We start from the raw sequence: 10,435 nt of genomic DNA, 5'->3' as shown, positions 1-10,435 counted from the left end.
GATGTGTATATATATATATATATATATATATATATATATATATATATAATATCAAAACTAAAGTCTTTAAGTTTTAGGTTCAGACTAAGATATTACGGTTTAAAACATGTCATGAGGGCAAGAGGGCCCACCGGTGGGCCAGTGACAGTTAACAGGTTAAAAAGCTTACAATGCACTCAAGATATTTGTATAGTCAGTAACGACATATTTTGAGATTATTTAGCACTTAACTACTTAAAAATATTAGTAGGTTAAGCCCCAAATTAAAATTTCATCCTAAATAAAAGAAAAATGGGGATATAAACTGGTAGATAGATATGTTGTGTAACGTATATGATTTATATTCTTTGAACACGTTTCCACCTCGTTTACATCGAGGGTTTCGCAAAACGTGTTTGAAACCGGAAGAATGTGGGATCTAAAAGGCATATATTTCATATCAAACGCAGACGTACAGTAAAGTGTGTCGTACAGGAAGACACACTATTATTACGTGAAATACGTGATTTCCGTGATAGTAGGTTGTACAAACACAACGTGAAAGACCGGTTTAGCAGTCAATCGAGCGCGCCAGCCAATGGGAGCTTACGCTTTGGTGGGATCCAGTCAATCACGACACACGTCGCGCTGCAGTGGGCGGAGACGCGGCCCAGCGTTATTGTAGCACAACCGAGCCTTTGGAATCCAGAAAACGAATAGAATCGAGAAGAAAACCGCGACAAAAAGAGCTAAAAACGAGCCAGAGCTGGAGGTAACGCGATATATACTATCTCTATAGCGCTTTCGGGTCGAGTCCGCGGACACTGGACGAGTTTTTATTGTTATTTGTTTGATGTTACAGAGCAGCGGAGTTGATAAGCTTGTCAAATCAGCAGCATAAACGCTGTTGGGGACAAATATAAGCACACGAAAGCATTTGCACTTGAATACAGGCGTGCATTTGATACATATGTCAAAGTGTGTGATGCATATGTGTTATTTGAATTGTGTCCCGGGTGGTTTTTCCATGCATTTCGCTTTGGTAGCCATGATGCATTCTGCTGTAGGCTGCACATACACAAAGGCCATTTAAACCTCCATGTCTCATGCTGACTGAACTTGAGCTGAGCTCAACACTAGGATTTTAACGTTCATTTTGCATCGATTGGCCAATTCTTTTTCGTCCATGCGTGGATGTTCTTTATGGTTAAGCTTCAAGCATATTTTTAATATATGTAATAAACTAGAGAAAGCGAAAGCTAGTGATAGAAAACTGTCTAAGCTAATAAGACGTGCCTGAGATGAATTTTGCGTGCATTAATTGAATATTTATCGCATGATTGCGTTATATTTATGTTAACAGACACTTTAGTAATATATAATTAAATTAAATGTAAACGATGCACTTTGTATTTTGTGTGTGTGTGTGTGTGAAAAGTAGTTCATCCAAAAAATTTGTAATTTACTAAAATATAATCACCCTCATGCCATCCGAGATCTAGATGAGTTTGTTTCTTCATCATATTCGAAGAAATGTAGGATTCCATAATTTGCTCACTAATGGATGTGAATGGGTGCCGTCAGAATGACAGTTCAAACAGCTGATAAAAACATCACAGTAATCCACACCTCTTCAGTCCATCAGTTCACATCTTAAGAAGAGAAAAGCTGTGTGTTTGTAAGAAACCAATCCATCAAAATGATTTTAATAAAAATGCAGGTCCATAATAACGCTTCCTCAGTGAAAAAGTTGTCTGTATCTGAATCAGGAGAGAAATCTGCACGCACCTTTTGGCTTTTCAAGATGTTATTAATTTATGTAATACTTGTGCGTCAGGAATAATGGTCCATGGGGAAACACAGTGTTTCTTGCGTAGTTACAGTAAATGGACTAAACTAATGATTTTTTTTGTATTCAAGTTGCTCAAGGAATCGTTTTAGGTTCTATCTATTATTGATACTATCAGTATTTATTAATATTAATTTTTTTTATGTAGCTAGTTGTAAGAATTCGGTATTTACAGCTAGGGCCGCACAATTAATTAAATTTCTTAATCGCGATTACAATTATAGATGCAACAATTATGTAATCGTTCAAAGCGGCGATCAATCGTTCTAAATCTACTTATGTTATTCTGCATGTTTAAGATGCGTTTTTTATTTCTACGTGTTATCTTAAGAGTTTTTTTTACATTATTTTGATTTTAGTTTTATTTTAACATTATAATACTGCTCATATTTTTACTTTATCATTTAAAGAAGAAACCCATCCGATGTATAGTTGACATTTGATGCTTAATAGTATAGAAAAGCACTAAAAGTAGAGTGACTCCAGCTTATTTTAATATAAAAATATGGTATGCAGTTGCATCAAACAATGGTATAAACATCTTTAAATGTAAATTGTGATAATTGTAATGAATAATCGCAATTAGAATTTCAAGGGAATAACCAACAATTATGATTTTTGGCAAAATCGTGCAGCCCTATTTACAACGAAAGTAGCCTATTTCCATGCCATTTAAATATTAATGCCTTGAGCAACGTGCCCATTAAAATCCACCTATGCATAAGAAAATATAATGCAAAGCGTCACGGCTGCCAGGATCTTTGTAACTATTCTGCGTATTTCAGTTTTTGTAGTTTAGTTTAAATTAATTTAGTTAGCCATTTTATTATTGCAGCGTTGCTGACAACTTGATTATGTGCAAAAAAGCCCATATATTACTCTTTAAGTATTTAATATTAATTTTACATTTGTATGACTCTACTTCAAAATAGTATCTTTGTTTGAAAATGTGCTTTAAAGAATATTTCCATTGCTAGAACATTCCAATTCTGTCCATTCAGTTTGCATTAGTAAATTAAATGGCATTATCTTTAGTATTGCTGTGCACAGTAATGGATTTCTCATGGAAAATCATGCAAATATCCAAGTTTTATTTTTTTTTTCATGACTGGTGAGCGTTTGCATGATTCCTGTGGTTGTTTCTGATGAAAGCGTGTGCAACACAACAGGTCAGACGAGGATTTCAGCTTGGTTACTGTAAAAATGTCTGTCAGATTGTTTTTCAATACTTTTTAAATAAATAAATATAATTTCCTTTTATCAAACATTGCTTCTTTATATATACATTTCTTGATGGCTTGTCCTTTTAATTAAAACCCATCTCCCACTAGAATAAATCCTAAATAACATGAAATTTGTACATGCTATAGAGCTAATCCACAAATACTTAAAGCAATGGTTTTCTATTTTCTTTTGTATTCATGCAGTTTTTTTAATTGTTCATTTTGAGATATTTGTACTTAAAAAAATACATTTGTAACATTGCAGAGCCTTTCAAATTAACTACTGAATATATTAATATGATTAAAATGATTTGTGAAAAGGCAATTAAGTACAAGACCTTAAATGTGTGTTTTCCCTTGTATATTCAGTGGATGTTAGAAAATAAATATATTGCAGTTTAATGAGAGTTGAGAGATTCCTATTTATGATTGATTGCCTTTATTAATTAGTTTTATTGATAGATAAGTTTATAGTTTTCATCTTTTCAGTTAATTTCTAGACTGTGTTTCCCTGAAAAGTAGGTTGTAAATGTTATAATTTGAATATAATTATGAATAGAGTTTTTTTTGACATTTTAGTTAAACTTTTCCATATACATTCATAGGAATTAAAACATAATATTGATGCTAAAAAATAAATAATTCACACCAACTATCATTTACGATTGACTGAATTGAACATTTTTTAACATTGATCTGTATATTAGTTTTAAGTTCTTAGTTTTAGTTTAGAAACATTTTAGTTCTTCTCAGACTTAAGTATTTGTATTTCTGTCTTTAAAAACTTGAAATAAATACACTTTTTTCATTCATTCATATAAATTGAATGCTTAAATATTGATGAAAAGAAATGCAACTTTTATAGTAATTAAATTTATGATTAGGTGAATTAAAAAAAAATAAAGTTTAGCTTCAGAAAACGTTTTTGTTAATTTCAGCTGTTTTTCTCTTAATTGTTTTAAATGGTTTTAATTTGAAAAATATGAATTTGGTTGTTTTTATTAACCTTTGAAAAATTGTTTCTTATAGTGATGTTCATTCATTGAAGCTTTAAAAAAAAGCATTATTGTCTTTATTATCCTAAAATTGATAAATGTTTACATTTACATGAGATATTGATGTTATGATGATATTGACTGAAATGAAGATAAAGTTACATTGATTCATAGATTAATTTTATACTCAAGTTTATAAGTTTAAGAAAAAAAATAGTTACTCAGGCTTTTTGGTATTTCTGGACAAATTAATAAACTTTTTTATATACACTCATAAAAATTAGTGCTGTCAAATGATTAATCACGATTAATCGCATCCAAAGTAATTGTTTTTGTTAACACAGTATTTGTGTGTATCCTGTATATGTATATTATAAAAATATGGTGTTTATATTTTAAATATATTTATGTATAATATAAATTATATGAATATGAATACATGTAAATATTTTCGAAATAAATGCTTCATGTGTGTGTATTCTTTATGTACATAATACATTTGCACAGTATACACACATATACTATGCAAAGAAAAACTTTTATTTTGGATGCGATTAATCGCGATTAATTGTTTGATGACACTAATATAGATTAAAACTTAAAATTAAACTTTTACAGGAAAGTTATTCCATGACTATTAACAATAATTTATGATTGAGTGAATTTAACAAAAAATAGTTATTTTTTAACTTACCAATTGATAATTGGTTATTTATTTGTGTTGTTTTTATGTTTGCGTCCGCAGCATTTGCTGACTTGGAGTCATGGACCCGGTTTTACCTCCAGACCCGAATCCTGAGCCTAAACCGGCTACAGACGTAACTTCAGACACCGTTCAAGATTCTCCAGTCCAACCCACCTTGGATCTGAACCAGCAGCCATGCCTGGAACCAGCTCCAGAACCAGCCCTGGAACCCTCTGGAGAACTGAACCCGAACCCAGAAATAAAGCCAGAACCATCAGCACCAGAACTCACACCAGAACTACCGATCCCAGAACAGGCCCCGGCACCGGCCCCAGCGGCCAACTCCTACAAGATCATGACCTTCAGACCCACCATGGAGGAGTTCAAGGACTTTGGGAAGTACATCGCTTACATCGAGACCCAAGGAGCTCATCGTGCTGGTCTGGCAAAGGTATCGAATGGAAGTTACATTTACCGTATTTTTCGGACTATAAGTCGCGAAAAATATAAGTTGCATAATATAAGTTGCAAATATAAGTTCCAAAAATACGTCATGACAAGGAAAAAACATACATAAGTCGCACTGGACTATAAGTCGCATTTATTTAGAACCAAGAACCAAGAGAAAACATTACCGTCTAGAGCCACAACAGGGCGCTCTATGTTTATAGCGCCATCTCGCGGCTGTAGACGGTAGTGTTTTCTCTTGGTTCATTTCTCTTGGTTCATGTCGAATTAATTTTGATAAATAAGTCACACCTGACTATGAGTCGCAGGACCAGCCAAACTATGAAAAAAGTGTGATTTATAGTCCAGAAAGTTGGAAAAATGGAAAAAAAATACATTTGAATTTAAATGTAAAATTTTATTACTCATTTGTTAGTGTCATTAATAACAATAAACAACACTTTTTGACAGTATATAAATCTAGGTAAATAATAATTTATAAACATAGCTATTGTTAATTAACGCACATTCATAATTCATTAAAATTAATATGTACAACTTGGAATGTTATACTAATATAATGACCTAAAATTTGATTAATAAATGATGTAAAAGTGTTATTTATTGTAATTGCTTATTTCAGTGTATTATCTAATGTTAACGTATGTAATTTACTAAAGCAATAAGCCCCAAGAAGCCATTGTTTAACGGCTAAGGTGCATTGGATGGTGCCTAAAACCTCTTAGTTGTTATAAATTTACTGTAAACCACGGCTTCACGGGGCTTATTGTTTATTAAAAATGTTTTTTCCATATATGAAGTAAGGTTTCACACAATAAAACATATTAATAAAGTCGAACGTGGCTTAACTAATCAGAATAAAGGACCGGAAATGTCCGTTTGTAATTAAAAGTTTTGCCCAAGTGGATTGTTATTTTTTATGAAACAATGACATCAACATTGTAAACTAGTGTTTTGTTTTTAATGTTAATAATACAATGCATTAATTGTAAAATACAATTTTCATTTAATTTAAAGCTCAATTTAGTTAAAATAATAAGTCAATATAAAATTAAAATCACAAAATTTAGCAGTTTTCTTAAATTAGGTGTGTGCATATATTAGTTTTGTATCAGTATTGTAAATTTCAGTATCCTTTTGGCCGTTTGAAAAACAAAATGTTTATTGAACAATATTTTATTTTTAAAGTAAATTTTTATCTAAATTATCTTCTCCAAACTCTTTACTTATCATTAAATTGCAGAGTTTAAATACATAATAGTACAGTACATAATACGTTTACAGCATTTATTTATCACAAAATTAGCACTTTTCTCTGATGCTTTCATTAAATTATGTGTGTACATATATTAGCTTTATTTCAGTACTGTAGATATCTGAATCATCACTGGCTAATTAAAATAATATTATTATTAAGATTTATTTTTTAAATGTAAAACATTTTTAATAAAATGTAGCAATTTTCTTATGTCTTTTCATTGTGACTGTTCAGATGTATATCAGTAAATAATAGTAATATTTACTTTTTAAAGTCTTTTTTATAAACATTCTCCAAACTATTTGCTCATCATTAAAATTAAAGAATGCACATAAAATTGCTACATAATACTGTAAGACCATTTAACCACCTTGGTTAATGCTAATTTATACATATCCTAATTTTTTACATTTCAAGTTGTGTTAATTAACAATAACAATGATATATCTATAAATTAACATTGAATTAAAGGGTTTGCAAATGCATTTATTCATATATTTTTGTTTAAGGATTAGGAACAAACACAATGAAATGCTTGAATCAGTTGTCTAATTGTACAGTTGTTGGTCACAGTTAGTAAAGTTCATGCGTTGTTATTAAGGTTATTCCGCCGAAGGAGTGGAAGCCACGGCGTTCCTATGAGACCATTGAAGAGATGGTCATTCCCGCTCCCATCATGCAAGTGGTGACCGGCCAATCAGGACTCTTCACTCAATACAACATCCAGAAGAAGTCCATGACGGTTGGAGAATATCGCAAACTGGCCAATAGTAAAAAGTATGCTTTGTTTGATCAAAGCCAATTCTTTTATAACATGCAACATGGTTTCTTTGTAAAGTTTGTCCTTGCTTATCTAAACCTTCGTGTCAGTAAGTTGAAAAAAATTTACAATTAACGTCACTGTTTTTTGGGGGGTATTTTTTCAAAATTTTTGACAGAATAGTAAATGTTTGTATATAAATGTGAGACTAAGTGTGCACTTTTACCACAGCCAGTTTTTTCTTCGGTCCTTCAAGCTACATTAATACTTTATATTTTCTTGACTGATCCCAGGTACTGTACCCCTCAACACAAGGACTTTGACGACCTGGAAAGAAAGTACTGGAAAAACTTGACGTTTATGTCGCCCATTTACGGCGCCGACATCAGCGGGTCCCTTTATGACCCGGTAAGTCACCTTTACTGTGATTAGTGTTTGACATTGGCGACTAGTTGTTATAAAAGTTTATTTTTTTCATTTCAGTTAAAGTGGATTTTATTTTAACTAACACATATGATTTGTTTAGGGTTTGAGTTACTATAATAACTCTGATTATTAGACACATGCATGTGTTCATGATGTTTTTCTTCATAAGGACATCACGGAGTGGAACATCGGCCATCTGAACACTCTTCTGGACATGGTGGAGCAGGAGTGTGGGATCGTCATCGAGGGCGTCAACACGCCATACCTCTACTTCGGCATGTGGAAAACCACCTTCGCCTGGCACACGGAGGACATGGACCTCTACAGCATCAACTACCTGCATTTCGGCCAACCAAAGTCCTGGTGAGCATCCTACGTTCACCTTATATGTGTGTTTGGTTGAGTTCAAAAATTTTTAGGAGTTTGTTTTTTCATAGTTTTTTTAACAGATGAAATAGATCAAAGTGATCAAGTATGATCAGATTTGGTGATTTTTGCAGTATTTTACCAAATAAATGACTTTTTTTTTTCATTTTCAGTTTTTTTTGTTATATTAAAGCAATTAATCTTCTGTTTTATATATAAATATTAGTGGTGGGCATAAATATTTTTTTTTAAATCAGATTAATCTCACTGTAAATGACTCATTTGAATTCTGCCGAAGACATTCAGAATATGTGTGTTACCCAAATAAAATAATGACTAAAAGTAACTAGAATGGGTTTCTCAAGACAGGTGGTGCATTAGACTAGTGGCTCATGTCCTGTTTCCAAAATATGGCGTTATTTTATGGCGTTATTTCCCTGTCAAATGTCGAGAGTGGATTATTGTAGCGCGAAAGTACATTAATATAATGCGCGAGCGCGAATCTCTCTCCTTGAGCGCGGAATATAATGTGTGGAGCGCAAATCTCTCACATTATATTAATGTACTTTCTTGCTACAATAATGCACTCTCGACATAGGTGAAAGTCATCATTGCTCGCGTAGTATAGACCCAGCTCCCAACCCATCTTTGAGAATAGATTAACGGCAATATTTTTTTTATCGCCCAATAAGAGTCTCGCGTTAACGCAGCACGTTAACGCTGATAAAGGCCCACCACTAATAAATATACTCTTAAAATAAAAAATAAACATTACAGCAACACTTAAAAATTGAATACAGTTACAATTGTTTTATTTTCATGTGCATTCAATAAACTTGTGTATTGCTAGGGTTTTTTTTATATAATGTTTTAGGAATAATTTAATGTGATAAACAGTATTATGTGACAAATGCTGATGAAAACATTTAACAATATTTTGTTAAACTATTTTGATATTTGGAAGTTATTTGGCATTACTTACAGGCAAAGGCATAGCAGTTAAAATTATATTAGTCTTCTTTTCATCTGCATTCAATATATGTGTGTAATTATGTATATGATATATTTTACGCATCAATTTCTTTTTGGTACACTATATTATCCCAATCCCACAAATGCTGTATTATAATATTTTGTTAAAGTAAGTTTAAGAAGTTATTTTTATTTTCTTTTGCACAGGCTTGATATATGCATTTAGTTGAACTCAGAAGATTCAAAGCAGTTCATTGGTTATATTTTAACACATGGTCATTTTGGCAGAATTTTACCAATATATAGCTTGACGCTTGCCATATACAACATTTGTGAAGATATAATTGTGATCCATCAGTTTGATTGACATTTAGGCCCAATGAGTGTCTAGCCAACTAGATTTATGCTTGATTTTACAGTACAAACCTGCCATGGGTGCAGTATGAAGGAGCTTAAATATAGATCTGCTTTGGACCTCTTGGTGGCGCTGTTGTCATTCACATCAGCTGTAGACTTTCAGGATGATGTCATCGAGAGAGATGAATTACGTGCCTTGTGCTTTGTCTCACTGTATCTCCCTGTTGACGCATTTAAACACACAACAGGCTCTTTATAATGGAGCAGAGCTTTTCAGAAGCTCTTGGTTGTGAAGTAAATCCTCCGGAGAATCGTTAGGGATGATGTACGTGAATGAGATCATGCTGAAGTATATGTGTCATGATTTAATTCAATAGATAGAAGAATAAACGTATGTTGAAATCAAGGTTTTAACGCGAACAGCTGAATATAGTTGACGAAATTATGTGAAAACCAAGCATAACATCCCTCGATCGAAATGCTGTTGAAATGGCTTGGTATTCTGTTGGTTTGTTTTCCTGAAGTTCAGCTTGACTTTTCCTCTCCGTTCTTGTGGATAAAGGCTTTAATACTGTATTTTGAGGTTCAGAATACACAATTTTCCAGCTGGGCGTCTTTCTGGTGCTGAAAGAGTTCAAATAAACATGCTTTCAGTGTCCTTTTTTTCCACATGTGAGACTTTTTTCTTTTATCACATCCCCCTCGCTCTCATGTTGCGTCTCCTCCCTGGTGTATCCCCTCATTTCTTCCCTTGTAAGAGAAAGATGCAAGTGTGTTTTGCACACTTGCACACAAGTCCTTGATGCCCTTGGCTTGTGTTGTCTTAAAGAAACCCTGAACATTAGACGCAGCTGTTCTGTCAGTATCTCAGTCTGTCGAAAAGAGGGATATTTCATCCATCTGTGTGTCTTTTAATCAAGCAGTAGTCAATCAGGGGTGTTTTCTGCCTTGGAAAAATGTATTTAAAACTGGTGAAAATGTAAAATGAACAACATCGGGGCTTCAAAACGTGCATGAGATGAAAGTGTAATAGGTTGGAAGGAAGAAAGGTTTTGTGATTTGGAAAGTAGGAAGTGTTTGCAGTAAACAGCAGGGTT

General features: G+C 32.8%; 1 pseudogene; it reads left to right on the top strand.

The window, feature by feature from the left end:
• The first annotated feature begins 601 nt into the window (after window positions 1-601).
• LOC113039430 (lysine-specific demethylase 4B-like) overlaps window positions 602-10,435 on the top strand; it is a 49,337-nt pseudogene continuing 39,503 nt past the window's right edge.

Source organism: Carassius auratus, chromosome 22 (assembly GCF_003368295.1).
Source record: "Carassius auratus strain Wakin chromosome 22, ASM336829v1, whole genome shotgun sequence".
NCBI lineage: Eukaryota > Metazoa > Chordata > Actinopteri > Cypriniformes > Cyprinidae > Carassius > Carassius auratus.
This window is presented reverse-complemented; position numbering and strand designations above follow the sequence as displayed.